The 15,894-nt window shown below is 40.8% G+C and overlaps 1 protein-coding gene across 3 annotated transcripts in view; it reads right to left on the bottom strand.

Annotated features, from left to right (window-relative positions):
* The window catches only part of Atp10d (ATPase phospholipid transporting 10D (putative)), a 90,034-nt gene extending 86,071 nt beyond the window's left edge, over nucleotides 1-3,963 (bottom strand). For all 3 annotated transcript variants that reach the window (XM_028861409.2, XM_037209083.1, XM_037209084.1), the window contains exon 1: nucleotides 3,827-3,963. The gene's annotated coding sequence lies outside the window, so the exon portion shown is untranslated. The remainder of the gene's footprint in view (nucleotides 1-3,826) is intronic.
* Between the last annotated feature and the right edge of the window lie 11,931 nt (nucleotides 3,964-15,894).

Here is a 15,894-nt window from a genome sequence, read left to right as displayed (position 1 = left end):
CAATCATACAGTGTGGGAATTTAGAGAAACAGAAAGTCCCATGGGAAAAAAAAATTACTGTATGAGGTCCAAGGACAGAAAGGGGAAGAAAGGCTTCCCAGAAAAGAGCATTTTAAGTGAGCCTTGACAGCTGCTCAGAATCCTGATAGGAGGGAGCCATGGACTTTGAAAAATCAACGCTGTAAAAGGAGAGAGGTTGGAAATGCTTTGGTAACTCTGAACAGTTCCCTACAGCTGGAGTCTCCAGCACATATTAGGCAGTGATGGGCCATGAAAACGGTGATATACATGTGGACCAGAGTGAAGTTGGAAGTGTTGGGGTGAAGGGCTTATGCTTAGTTTGGAAGAAATGGGAAACTGTGAAAGATATTTGAGAAGAGTGTGCTCTGGTACAAAACTTGAGATATTCTCACAAGAAGTGTGAGAGAGACAATAGAATGAGACTCTCCCAGGACAATGTTGTAAAGAGCTTCAAAAATAGTTCTCCAGTGACGACCGATGGAAGGGACCACTTCCCAAGGCATCTGTGAGGGCACCTTTGTGTCGAGAACGGCACATGTATCTGGCAAGAACAGTATCTCTACTCGCTGTGAGCCATATCGTCCTTTCCCTGAGTGGTCCTATGAGTTCTGCGCCGTCTGCTCGCCTGTCCTCTGCCTATTACCATTACTACATCCTTACAATGCCAATATCTCGTTCATACACCCATGTCCTCAGCTCACTCATATTGACCATGACCAAATGAAGCTGGCAAAACCACACATGCCCAACTGGGCATCGGGACTACCATACACCCTTACAGCCTGGATCGAGTGAAACAAGTACCTTTTTAGCTATCATGATCTCAGACCCCCTAGCCTTTTGAACTGTAAGAAGTGAATCTCTGAGATCTTCTTTAAACAAGCTATCCAGTTTATACTAATGTGTTATGGCAACCTAAAAAACAAAGACAGAGGTAGATTTAAAATGCTATAAAAATGATCCTCAATGAAAAGTAGACCCAGGGCTGGAGAATTAGCTCAGTGGTTAAGAGTGCTTGTTGCTCTTGCAGAGGACCAGGGTTCGAATCCCAGTACCTACGTGGTGGCTCACGACTGTCTGTAACTCCAGATCTGAGGGATCTGAGGGACTCTTCTGGCCCCAGAGAAGCACATGGTGCATAGGCATGCATGCAGGTAAAACACTCGTTCACATGAAATAATGAAATAAATAAGTCTGAAGACAGCAGACATACATGGGCAGTTCATAACGAAAAATAAAAATTAAAATGTCTACATTTGGGGATGTGTACAGACATCCCAATAACTTCAAACAATTTCAGCATTATAACAAATCTCCATGTCTGCACACAAATTAGGGAAACCAAATCAAAACAAGTGATATGGAAGGATGTCCTTGACAGGAAAAAATGTAAACATAACAGTTGCAAAATGGTATCTGACTTCTGGAATTAAAAAAAAAAACTACACAAAAACTAATTTATTGATGAGAAATAACCCAAATGTCAGTGGTTCTTATGTTAGTTGGAGAGATTATAGGTGATAATGCCACAGATTTGATTTGGTGGCATTAATTTGTACATTCTAAATTAGTAAATATATCTGAGTCGTCAGGAAAAACACAATGGTTCTCTTAGTAAAAACAACTTGTCTGAGAATGTAGAACATGTAAGTGGTATCATCTCAGCTCTCTCTTTCAGAGTTCCCACAATCCCCCTTATTATCGACAGCACATGCTGAGTATCAACGTTTCTGAGCGAGGCTGGGTGCTGAATGTGTAGGGACCCAGGAAAGCTACTTTGGGCTGTATCTATTAACATGTGTGGTGATAATGTCCTGCATCTAGTTCCCGGGGTGGTAAACTCTCCTTGCTTAAGCACTGATGACCTGTTATGTGTGTCCTCATTGATGCACTTTTCAGGGTATTGCTTGTGATGTTTTTTTTTTTTTTTAAAGGAGCCAGGTGGTGGTGGCGGCATATGACTTTAATCCCAGCACTCAGGAGGCAGGGGCAGGCGGATCTCTGTGAGTTCGAGGCCAGCCTGGTCTACAGAGTGAGTTCCAGGACAGGCTCCAAAGCTACACAGAGAAACTGTGTCTCGAAAAACCAAAAAAAAGAAGAAAAGTCATGAGGGGGCGATTTACACCTTAATTAAACAGTAAGTCAAGCATGGAATGAAGTCTTTTTTTTTTTTTTTTTTTGTTTTTGTTTTTGTTTTTTTTTTCAAGACAGGGTTTCTCTGTGTAGCTTTGCGCCTTTCCTGGAACTCACTTGGTAGCTCAGGCTGGCCTTGAACTCATAGAGATCCACCTGGCTCTGCCTCCCGAGTGCTGGGATTAAAGGCGTGCACCGCCACCGCCCGGCTGAAGTCTTTTTTGTGTGAACATTGTTTTAAATTCTTTTAAAATTGATACTAAAATGTATGACTTCCAATAGATGAGTCACCAATCTTATAACAGGTTATAGCCAAATCCCTAGCATTTTCCCTCCATTTACTGAAAATAAATAACAGCCTATCGGTTATTTAGTCCCGAACGATGAGAAGCATTCACTCTGTGTTATAGTAAGGTCAAACATTCCCCACATCCTGTTTCAGATTGCTGAACTTTCCATTTTCCCCCCACACAGCAGATGTTAGGCTGAAGAACTGATGGTCGAAAGCTCTCCTTTTTCTATTAACTTCTTTCACCAGTTTGATCTCATTCTGATACATACAGGCTATTAGGATAGAGGTCTATAAAACACATCTCAATGAGAATAAAAATCTGTAAGAATTCCTTATTGTCTCTGTAGGTCCATTGCAGTTGGGGCTTATGAAGAACCCCGAACTAACCATTCTGCTACAAAGCTCATGTGCCTCATTTTTACTCTTAAGAGAGCAAGAGGGTTTGGTGTTGTTTGTTTGTTTTGCTGTTGTTGTTTTTGAGTGCATTTTTCACAGAAGCATGGCCTAGCAGTTTAAATGTGGATACAGTAACACTGGTCAGAAGGAGCCCCCATACTCCATGGAGAATCTTTCAAGGTTGGAGTTAGAGGTTTGCTCTCAGCAGGTAGATTGTTTTCTTCCATGTGAACAGCTGTAACAGCTGCCTTGAAACGAAGCCAGGAGGAATTTTAGTAGTCCTATCCTAAATACCCGAATGAGACTACTTTGAATATATTCCTTCTAAAAGCACATAGTCCCAAACCAGCCTTCTGATTTCCCAGGTTGGAGGAATGCATTGACTAGCCCACATCTTTCCCTACTGACATGGTGAAATAAAACACGTTTTACCATGTCAGATGAAGCGTGCCCCCAAAAAACAACTAAGTTCTTCAAAGTTGGGAGTATGCAGGAAGGAATGCGGACATCTTTTTTTATTTAATTATTTTCAGCATTCCGATCAAAACAGTTTCACAACAAGTTCCAACACAAACACACAAATACCTTTTCCTCCCTAGGGATCAACCCTCGGTTTATTCGCTGGGAGAAAGTACCAACATTTTCATTACCAGGGGGAGGGGTGCAGACAGTCCGAGCTGCTTTAAACTACAGGATTTCGAAACAGAATGACGGAACGTGTGCGTGCCTGTGTGAAAGGCGCAAGTGTGTGCACGGTCCATCTTTTACAAAAGACCTGTTTTAAAAAAAAAAAAAAAAAAAACAAAAACAAAAAAAAACGCAACGTCCTGTAGAAATCAAGTAACTGAACTGGTGTGATCGCTTCTCCATTTTCAAGTCCTGTCCCGGACCAGAAGTGGCAGAAATGCAGTCACTAGCCCGAAGCACAGCTGGGCTGAGAGTGAGCAGAGGCCGGGCGGGGGCGGCTAGCCGCGTCTCTCTTACCTGTCCCTCCCTCGGCGCTCATCACAGCATGGTCACCACGGATCCCAAGGTACCAGAAGAGAACCAAGCGGGGATCCAAAGGGCGGGGTGAGTTATGCTTCCAAGCCAGCCATTTGTCTTTGAGAAGCAGAACAGAGCCCACTTCTCAGTTCCCCAACTCCGCGTGCCGGGCGCGGGTGCCTGAAGCCGGCGGAGCCAGCGACTCTCCCTCCTCCAGGCCTCCCGGGCTCCCGGCGGACAGAGCTTCCGTGGAACGCCAATCTCCCGCGGTCCCGCCCCCCTGACGTAAGGGGCGGGGCCTGGCCGCTCCCGGCTCCAGCTGTTGGACCCAGCAGAGGCCCCACCCAGCCCAGATGTCCCAGTGACCCAGAGCCTGTGGGTTCCCACTCTGGGGGTCACCCTCACAGCGGTTTGCAGCGTCTTCTTAAATTACTGTGATTTTGTTGAACAATGCGCTCCTTTACCGAGGCTTGAAACACTTAGTGGTTATGTTTTGGAGGGTAAAGACATTAAATCTAAAAATGTAATGTTAAAGTTGCGTGGCTAGTAATTATTTTATTTTAAAACACACACACACACACACACACACACACACACACACACAGTTCTGATTTGGGCTTCTTTCTCTTTCCTTTTGACTCCTTTATTCAGGACAACGTGGCTTTATCCTCTCATCTGTTTGTTTTAAGCTCACGCATTCTTTCTTTCCTTTTTTTTCTATGCTTTTCTTTTTGTTTCTTCAATTTTATTCTCCAAATTAAAAAAAAAATGAATCGATCTGTCTGGTCTCTCAAAACGTTTGCCCAACTGCTTCAAGAAGACAAGAGGGTACGTCGACCATGCTCCAGGGCAGGCCCCATTCCAGGAACAGTAGGAAGGCCCAAAATGGACTGGATTCGAAAAGTTCGAGTGTGCTGAGTCGGGAAGAGAGAGTGAAAAGTGTGTGTTTGGGAGGATCAGGGGAAGAGAGGGGAGTCGAATCAAAACACATTATATGAAATTCTCAAAGAATTAATAAAAAAAATTACCTAGGGATTTAAAAAAAGAAGGTGAAAGGTCATTTAAAGAAACAGAACATTCAAAATAACTCAAAGTAAGAACCCAAACCCAGCTGCCACTTTAACAACTTAAGAGGTGGATAAGAACTCCTCAGCTCTGCTGTTTTGTGCGCCTGGCTCTGGTCTCTCAAGTGTTTGCACATCAAATGCACATCGAGAGAGAACGAATTGGAAAGGCTGGTTAGGGCCTCCCAGTCGTGTGCTCACCAGGACAAACCAAAGGAGCTGGCTGGGAAGCTTGACACATACCCCAAACCAAGAGATGCCAAACGAGTTTTTGCACCCTCCCGGGAGGTGCCAGGCAGGAAAGAAGAAAGTCTGGGTGTGGCTTCCTGTGGAGCCTTGTTCTGCAGGCAAGGGCAAATCTCCAGGACTTAGTCAACCCCTGGCTCCTGAGACTCTTGGCCCTGCTAAGACTTCTGCAGTCACATCTCTATTTCTGACAGGATGGCTGAGTTCCTTTGTCGTCCTCCTCACTGTTTGTCTGTTTTGTTTTTGTTTTAATTCTTGTTAGTTAACTGTCTGGTAACATTGAAAGCCTCAGCTTCGCCTCCCTGCCCTTCCTGCCACAAGCAGGGATGTAACAGGGAGGCCTTTTCTTTCTTTCTTTCCTTCTTTTTTTTTGGAAGGTGCATACCAGGACAGCTCAGGCATACTGCGGGCATTGGCAGCTTGTTTGGAAATGCTTAAGTGAGTGGTTCCAACTAGCTACACAGCGGAGCTGGATGCCAAAGCCCCACCCAGGCCAACTGACCCAGAATCCCTGGGGGTTGGGCTCTTGCTGTTCTTTCTCTCCATCTTCTGTCAGAGCCCCTCCTGGCATTCTAACTAGCCTCAAGGTTTGAGAATCACCCCTACAATCTGAATCAATGTCTTAGAGAAAAACCCACATTGCATTCATAAGTTCAAAGATGCAGTTGCTGAGTAATGGTAAACACTGTAATATAACTTATCCTTACATATTCTTTATATGCTTGCATATTTCAATATGAGTATGGAAAATACACTGCAAAATCCACATCAGAACTGATCAGTTGGGGAAAGAGGGAAGTGACAGGAGATCACGAGCTTTCTGTCTGTGTCTGTGTCATGTGACCCAACCAAAGGAATTGGTTTCCTTTCTGTGGTTTATATATGTGAAACCAAAAGTATAAACTTTATACTTACAAATAAAGGCTGTTGTAAATGGCCACTGTGAAGGGGGATTTTCAGTTGTTTGATAGGTTAGGTTGTGCTTTATGATTTGGATTGGAGGGGGTTTGATTGCTGTTACTATCTCTTAAATGCTTTTCTGAGCATTTGTATCTTTTTACCTGATGATTTTCATCTTTTATACAATATGTAAAATTATTAACTTTTTAGTTATTTAAACGTGCTAACCAATACAGTTATTACTGAAATAATGTTTACTTTCTTATGATTTCAATAACATATCCCATTTTAGTGTGCTTCTCATGAAGACTTGAAAAACTAGTGTTCACAGTATATAATTCAGATGAAAGAAAATTCCATCTTTCCCTAATGGGAAATTATTTAAACTCTCAATAGTAGTAGCTTGACAATAAGTTATTGACGGGAAATACACAGTATGAGAGTTTGTCATCTAAGTCTGACTTGAATCTAAATCTTAGTTATGTGAGCATGGAGCATCATCAGTAAACGGATCCAGTCAGTGGTTTATGGTTACATAAAGTCAGGTAGCCAAAGTTCTTATCGTTAAGTAAAGACATAAAAGCTGCTTGAAATAACAGCTATCAATTCACTGGTTCTGTTATCTCATATCTCCCCATACATGTTCAAGAACTAATATAGCATCAGTAGACTAAGAATTATCAGAAAACATTTTTTTTATAAAACTATAAACCAACATGTTTCTTCTCATGGTTAATAAGATACTTCTTGTCCATGTTTGTGTGAAAAAAAAGTGACTACTTATTTATTTTTTTGTCTACCATTTTAAGATAAACATGTTGTGATTTCCTTCAGATTATTTTACACAGACTAAAGCAGCAGAGGGCTGATTTCCCATATTCATGATGAAGCACCTCTTCTCCTCTGTACTTGTTGAGAGGGCATGACTCATGCACAGATGGGAACAATTCCCAACTCCAGGTCTAAGTAACTTTCAGAAGTAGGGGAGGAAGAGCTCTGGTTTCATTAAGCCATCAATAGGCTTGTTTATTAAATACGTTATATTATATTTCCTAATTATGTTCATTAAGCCATCACAGGATTTTTTCATTTTTCACCTTTGCTGTTTTCCGAGTGCTTGGGGACTACTCTTTTGTGTTATAAATAGTTCTCAGCAGTCTATCACTCATTTAATATTCTTTGCAGTCCTGTGAGGTCATTCTTCACTCAGAGATGAGCCATCCAAGGCAGGAGCTGCAGCAAACTGCCCATACAGTGAGCAGGAGCCATAGAATCATGCCTTTCTCTCTCACAGTTTCAGTGTGTAGATGTAGAACTCTCAGACTTGAATCGTTTTGCGAGTTCGGTAGAGCATTTCCATTGGGCAAAACCCAAAGACAGAAAATGGAGCCTTTCATAACAGGATCAGAACTAAGTGGCACCATTAAAACTATTTTAAGATACTACTTCATCCCAGTCAGAATGGCTATCATCAAGAAATCTGAACATGGGAGCTGGAGAGACTCGGTTGTTAAGAGCACTGACTGCTCTTTCAGAGGACCGGGTTCAATTCCCAGCACCCACATGGCAGCTAACAACTGTAACTCCAAGAGCTGACAATCTCACACAGACATACATGCAGGCAAAACACCAATGCACACAAAATAAAAATAAACTATTAAAAAAAAAGAAATCTGAACACAAATGTAGAAAAGCCTGTGAAGAAAAAGGAACTCTTGATCATTGTTGGTGGGGGCAAGAATAGACACAACCACTGTGGAAATCAGTTTGGATATTTCTCAAAAATTTTAAAACAGAACTAGCATATGTCCCAGCTATTTCTCTGCTGAATATATACCCAGAGAATCCCATACCCTAACACAGAGATATTTTCACATGCCTATGTAAATTGATGCATTACTCATTATGGCAAAGAATTGAAATCAACATAGTTGTCCATCAATAGATGAAAGGGCCGGGCGGTGGTGGCGCACGCCTTTAATCCCAGCACTCGGGAGGCAGACGCAGGCGGATCTCTGTGAGTTCGAGGCCAGCCTGGGCTACCAAGTGAGCTCCAGGAAAGGCGCAAAGCTACACAGAAACCCTGTCTCGAAAAATCAAAAAAAAAAAAAAAAATAGATGAAAGGGTAATGAAAATTGCAACTCTCTCTCTCTCTCTCTCTCTCTCTCTCTCTCTCTCTCTCTCTCTCTCTGTGTGTGTGTGTGTGTGTGTGTGTGTGTGTGTGTGTGTGTGTGTGTGAAAGCTAGTCAGCTCTAGATAAAAAATGGAATAACAAAATTTTCTGGAAAATGTATGGATTTAGGGTGTATAATATTATGCAAGACTACATAAGAAAAAATGCACGTTCTTGCTCATATGTTGTATCTAGCCAATAACATATGCATGCATGTAAACAAGTGTATGCTTAGGTATATTATAACATGTAGAAAAAAGAACAAGACAAGCTAAATATTATGGGATGAAAAGGGGTAAATGCAGATAATAATGAGTTATGAAAGAGGATATAAAGATAATTGTTTGGGAGAGAGAGTACATAAAGTTATGAGAGAGAATATAAAGACAATTATAGCTCTAACTTTGTCATGGATTTTTCACTTTGTGTGGTAGATAAGTGAATAAAAATATATATGACAGTTAAAGTGTAAAATTCAATGTGAATATCCACAGCTTTCATTCTAAATGGCTATTTTATCTGTACTAGTATAGAAGTTCATTGAGCCGTATAGTTCTTGAGTCTGGTTAAGTTTGATGTGTGATTTCTTTTCATGTGCAACATTTTAATAATAAAATTTAATATTTAAAAAATAAATCTTCAGAATAGACAGAATTATCCACAAATTTTGCCTGTACGTGTGTATTGGTTGTGTACTGTTTCACTAAGACTCACAATTACTGCCAATCAATTTTCTATTTCCTTTTACCTTGGGTTGCTTTTACATTCCTTTGCTACCCACAAAGAAGAAACAGATTTGACTTCATGCCAGCTCACCTTCCACAATACTTGCTATAACACTGACCCTGTGGATATCAGGCAGCTAGTCCTTGCTGGATATCAATAACAGGTGAAAGTACTGGCAGATGTTGCACCTCCAGGTTCCAGATAAGCCCATCAAATCTTATGTGATCTTCCATGATCAAGAAAAACACTGTCAACAGGACAAGATTAGAATTCCTTATATGGAACATGATCCTTTAGACCAGTGAAAAAGTCATTCACCAGTCTCTGACTTACACAAAGACACTTTGGTCAGACTAGGTGCAGCTGAGATCGAGACACACATGTCTCTTGAGTATATGTATTCTTCACTGAGCATAAAATCCCGGATTTGGGAGACTTTGGAAAGATGAAGGCATATGAAACAGTTCTACCTTGAGAGCAAATGGGATCCAGCCTCCATGAAATGACACATAGCTTTGGGTCAGAGGTGGAATAAGACTATCTTAGATGGACATGGCTGAGTGGTGTGCAAAAAAAGTGATGTTTAATAGACACATCCCAGCTGATTCATTTTATGTGGTACATGTTTTGTACAAATGAGAGATCTCCTTGCTGTGGTAATATAGTGTACCCAAATAAAGCTGGAGATCAGATATATCCTACATTTCTATATCACCCTGCCAACATGCCAGGAGCAAATGTAAGACAGTAGTTGTTCAGCTCCCAGGCCAATTACATGGAACCTGGAGTATTTGGAGTATATCATGGAAAATCACCCCTTGGTGCTGATAAAAGGGAGTCTGGGTCCCATGTTCTCAAATACCTCAGCAGGTATCAGCCCTTAGGGAATGTTGGGTAGGACTGGGAGAGGAGACCTGGTCCCAAATCTCCATTTTCATACATTGGGGATATCTAGCTTTACTTATGGCAGACAAGGGTTTTCAAAGAATTCCATTTAGCAAATACATACTGCAAATTAGAGCTTTGGATGAGTCAGTGAATTAGATTAAAAATCTAATCACTGTTGTAGAATGTTATTTTAAGATGTGCTACATTTGTTTATGCTGTGGAACATTTGTTTAATGATACAAAGATGTGTGACATTCTTTTATGCTGTATTTGTTTAACTCTGTGAAGCTGTGTTACTTTGCCAGTATAAAACACCTGATTGGTCTAATAGAGCTGAATGGCCAATAGTGAAGCAGGAGAAAGAATAGGCAGGACTGGCAGGCAGAGATAATAAATAGGAGGAGAAATCTGGGAAGGGGAGATTGGGAATGAGAAAAGGAGGCGAGGAAGACATCAGGTTCCAGCCACCCAGCTACATAGCAAGCCACAGAGTAAGAAGTAAAGAAATTAATATAGAATAGACAAATATAAAAACCCAGAGGCAAGAGGTAGACAGGATAATTTAAGAAAAGTTGGCTAGAAACAAGCCAAACTAAGGCCAGGCATTTATAGGTAATAATCAGATTCCTCCATGTGATTATTTGAGAATAAATAGTAAAACAACCAACAACAATTCCTATTAGTTTTCAGTGTTTAAATTAAAATCAGTGTTACATACAATTCATTTTGATCATATTCTTTCCTATCTCTCAACTTTCCCCAGGTCCTCCGAACCTCTCTACCTACCCAACTTCATGTACTCTCCTTCTCTCTCTCAAAAATATAAAGCAAAAATCAAGACAAAAATCACCCCCCCAAAGGTACACACACACACACACACACACACACACACACACACACACACACACACGGACATGGAGTCCATTTTGTGTTGGCCAACTACCAACTACTGGGCATGGGGCTTATCCTGGAGTGTGGTTGATATGCCCAGTGACATCGCATCGAAGAAAATTTACTATCCTTTTTCCAGCAGATATCAATTGTGAATAGCTCCTTGCTTAGGTGTGGCACTTTGTATCTATTTATACTTCTGCATAAGCTTCCTAAAATACATGCTTATGTGTTAGAAATTTAAACAGAGTTTCCATGTAATAGGGGAGACAATGCCTCAATAGGCATCTCATGTCACCAAGTAAAACCTCAGTTCCAGGAATGGGTTACATCTTTTTTTAGTCACTGGTCAAAAGGGTCCCACAGACCCCAACATCACAGATTACAGCTAAGGCTACTAGTTACCCTCCACAAACAGTAAGACCCTACAGCTGAAGACACCATTGTCTTCAGTCATTGGACATGGAGAAACTGAGCTGGTATCCAACTAGAAGCTTAATTTCTGTGACTAATGTTCATGGTGCTAAAAAGTACTTTACGTACAACTGGATGAGAAAAGTAATCATCAGTATCACCCAGACATAATCCTGTAACCTACAACAGAGACCTGTCTGCAAGATATACTGATACAACAGTGGCATACATGTTCTGGGAGTAACCAATCACTTTTTTGATTGGATATAGGGTTCATTCCATGAGATGGAACCCATACCCAATGCTACTACACTGGCCAAGAACTTGAGACTAGAAAGTCATGGGCTCTAGGGGGGAAACCTACTGCTATTATTCTGCTAAAGAAACTTAGTAATTAAATAACTCATAATGACATACTGCTGTACTTATAGATCAGAGTATCACTTAACTCTCATTAGAGATGCTTCTTCTTGTAGTAGATGTTAATTAAGATAGTGGCCCACAATTGATCAATGGTCAGAGGGTGAGAAACTAAGTCTTAAATAGAATGTCCTTATCAAATCCCTCCCCTTCATAGCTCAGAGATCAATAGGAAAGAGGAAGCAGAAAGATTGGAAGAGCCAGAAGAGGATGATACCAAGGAAATAACATCACCTGGACACAACAGACCGATACACATGTGTCTTAGGATTTCTGTTGCTGCAATGAGAAACCATGACCAAGAAACAAGTTAGGGAGGAAAGGATTTATTTGAATTACACTTTGGCATTGCTGGTCATCACTGAAGGAAATCAGGACAGGAACTCACAGGGCATGATCCCAGAGGCAGGAGCTGATGCAGATGCTATGGAAGGGAGCTGCTTACTGGCTTGTGTGGTGGTATTCTAATTGTACTGAAATGTGATTTTGATTGTATGTTAATAAATAAAGTTGCCCGGGGGTCAGAGCTATTAGAACCAGAGACAGAGTGTGGCGGTGGTGGCACACGCCTTTAATCCCATAGATCTCTGTGTGTTCAGGGATACAGCCAGCATTGGAGACTTATGCCTTTAAGATCTAGGGGGCTGTACATTCAGACAGTGACGAGGCAGTCGCGTGTTTGGGTTTACAACCAATGAGAAGGCAGAATGACTAGAAAAAAACGACTTACACACAGGAAATAGCTCTCTTTCGAGAAGCTGGGACACAGCAGGAGGAAGGGTGAGATTTTAGCTCTGAGCTCTGACCTCTTGGCTTTCTCTTTTACATTGTTTCTGTGTTTCTTATTTAATAAGATGGTTGGATACATCTACAGGCTTGTTTTATAGAACCCAGGACCAGCAGCCCAGGGATGGCACCACCCACCATCGACTGGGCCCTCCCCTATTGATTACTCAATGAGAAAATGCCTTGCAGCTGGATCTAACTGACACATTTCCTTAGCTGAGGAATCTTCCTCTGATGACTCTAGCTTGTGTCAAGTTGACACAAAACCAACCAATACAATATACCTCAGAGACTTTTTCAGTTTTAAAAAGACTTATTTATCATTTAAAGTGTGTGTGTGTGTGTGTGTGTGTGTGTGTGTGTGTGTGTGTGTGTGTGCTGTACATGAATGCAAGTGCCCACAGAGGTCAGGGGTGTCAGATCCCCTTGATGTGGAGTTACAGGTAGTTGTGAGCTGCTAATATTCAGTGTCTGCAAGAGCATCAAGTGTTATTAGCCATCTAGCCACATTTCTAGTCCCCAAACACTCTATTTTTAAAATTATTTTTTATTATTTCAGAATTTTACATATGTACATAATATGTTTTGGTCATATATACCCCAAACCTCCAATTCAAATTCTCACAGATACCCTGCTACTGTTTTCCCCTCCAAAATTTCTTTCTCCTTTTCTTTCTATAATTCAGAGTCCAATTAGGGCCGCCTATATGCTCATGGTATAGGACTATTCATTGGAACATGAACAATGTGCCAAGGACACACCCCTGAAGAAAACTGTTCCTCCCCAAGCAGGGCTTGTGTAGGCAACCACAGATGCTGTGATTTCATGATTTGGACAAACTTGCATATCCAAAAGGTGCTGTTTTGCAGCTATCCTCATCCTTGCCAACCTCTGGCTCTTATAATCTTTCTCCCTCTGCTTTCTAAGTTCTTTCTTGAGCCTTGTGAAAAGGGGTTGTGATATGGAGGGATGAAAAGAAATAAAAGGGGTAATATAGAAATGATATAATAGGGTAGATTATTGAATCTACTAAAAAGTAACTACTAGTTTCAAATAGTTTACATTGTATGGATTTTTGTATACTGATACAAATTTAAGGTTATTTTTGTTATAACATACTGTATATGTTTCTACTCTTGTTTAAGGTATTGCACCTATGCAACCCATTTGAAAATGTAATGTAAAGTTCTAGTTCTTGAAAGCTATTGTTACAAACTGTTTAGATAATTAAGAAATGCAGGTTAATAGTTGGTCATCTATAGAAATCAAAGTTGTAGTCATGTTAGGTATGTTTTCAAAGTTAGACAGATATATTTAGATAGATAGGTGGTCCTCAAATGCTTTAGAGATCTACAGAATATGACATTTAAAATGTTTTAATAACATAAGGCTTTTCATGACAGTGAGATACATCTGCTTCTGGCAGTACCAATCTACTTCAGAGAAGATGATGGGCATTGAAGAAACTCCATTTGGAGTTTGCTTTCAATGTGGCAAAGCTAGCCACTGGGTAAGAAACTACCCTTTGCCTCAATCCTGACAGTATGCTGTCCAAACTGGACAAGCAGAACACAAAGGAAGTCGACTGTCAAACTTTCCCAAGACAAGGAAGGCCAGTCCTTCAAATTCCCTATTTCACAGAAAAGTCTGCCAAATGTTCTAGGCCTGTAGGCCAAAGATGGATGCCCCAACATTGCAGAGGAAACTTGGGTGACTGTCCAGGCAGCCAGATGTCTCTGCCATTTCTATAGTTTTGGAACTATAGTTGTTTGCTCTGCACTTCCTATTTATTCAGGTAATATTTTATCCTTTTCAGGTCTCTAGTGGGGTTGAAGACTAGGTAGTTATAGTCTTATAATTTTCCTTGCTACCACATTCAGAAAAGAAACTACAAAAGAAAAGTAAAGTTTATAGGTTAAGAGACATAAATGCTTAAGTTGTTTATCTAAGAAAATGTTTTAAGGTCTAAAAAGATATTTTTACATTGGTAATACAAGTTATGATAGAAAGTGGTTTAGGCATAAAACTTTGGACTCACCAAGACAGGATAGATAATAGAGTACTTTCTCCAGTGTTGCCAAATACAAATGGACTAGATATTGTGAAAGTAATTCTTACCTGATAAATATTCTTATTGTATTAGTTTTACTGTGTTAGAGTTAAAACCTTTACTTTTTATTTAGACAAAAGGGGGGAAATGTTGAAAGATACTTGATTACACTGTTAACCCCAAGTTTGATTTCACATTAATTAACTAAAATCAACCTTGGGTCAGTGTAGCAGGAATCTTAAAAGTTCTTATTAATAAAATCAAACCCGAGGCAGAGTTATTGGGGTCCATGCTGGTAGATCAGAGAGACAGAACAAGCCACAGCTATCTCACCTTGCCAATTCTTCAGCTGGTCTTGTCTCCTCAGACTGGAAGCTTCTGTGTCCTCATCCCAATGGCTCTCTATAGATGTAACCAACCGTCTTATTAAATAAGAAACACAGAAACAATGTAAAAGAGAAAGCCGAGAGGTCAGAGCTCAGAGCTAAAATCTCACCCTTCCTCCTGCTGTCCCAGCTTCGCGAAAAGAGACCTACTTCCTGTCGGTTCGTTTTTTTATAGTATGTCGTTCTGCCTTCTCATTGGTTGTAAACCCAAACACATGACTGCCTCGTCACTGTCTGAATGTACAGCCCCCTAGGTCTTAAAGGCATATGTCTCCAATGCTGACTGTATCCCTGAACACACAGAGATCTTATGGGATTAAAGGCATGTGCCACCACCGCCACACTCTTGCTATGGCTCTAATAGCTCTGACCCCCAGACAACTTTATTTATTAACATACAATCAAAATAATATTTCAGTACAATTAGATTACCACCACAGCTCTCAGCTGAACTGTGCTGCTTCAAAGCCTGAAAGCTTAACCAGCCACATGCTTAACCAGCCAAATGCTGCTAGTTTCTGGTCCTCACGCCTTATATATCTTTCTGCTTTCTACCACCACTCTCTGGGATTAAAGGCTGGCTTTCTGGGATTAAAGGCATGTGTCACCATGCTTGGCTTTTTCCAATGTGGCCTTGAACTCACAGAGATCCAGAGGGATTTCTGTCTCTGGAATGCTAGGATTAAAGGCGTGTGCTATCACTGCCTAACTAGTGGCTTTTCTGTTCTCTGACTCCAGATAAGTTTATTAAGGTACACGATATTTTGGGGAACACAATACCACCACAGGTCAGGAGGTGGAGCCAGCAACTAGTTGACAGAAAGTAATTGTAGAAAGTTAGAGGGAGTCTGGAAGACAAATGGAGAGACACACAAGAAGTAATAGGGAGGGACTTTGAGTGTGGTGCTCTTTTATTGGTTTGATGGGGCAGAAGGACACTGTCTTTCTGAGACACTGGCAAAGAGGGAAGATCAGCTAGTTGCTCCTCAACCTCTCTGAGGTAGCAAGTTTTCATCCCAGACTCTAACTCCCAAGTCTTATTGATAAATAGAATTGTTGTGGAATATTAGTTGAAGATGTGTTCATTCATTTATTCTGTGGAACATTTGTTTAATGTTGCAA

Source organism: Peromyscus leucopus, chromosome 10, assembly GCF_004664715.2.
Source record: "Peromyscus leucopus breed LL Stock chromosome 10, UCI_PerLeu_2.1, whole genome shotgun sequence".
Lineage (NCBI taxonomy): Eukaryota > Metazoa > Chordata > Mammalia > Rodentia > Cricetidae > Peromyscus > Peromyscus leucopus.
The sequence above is the reverse complement of the archived record's forward strand: the minus strand, read 5'-3'. Positions and strand labels throughout refer to the sequence as shown.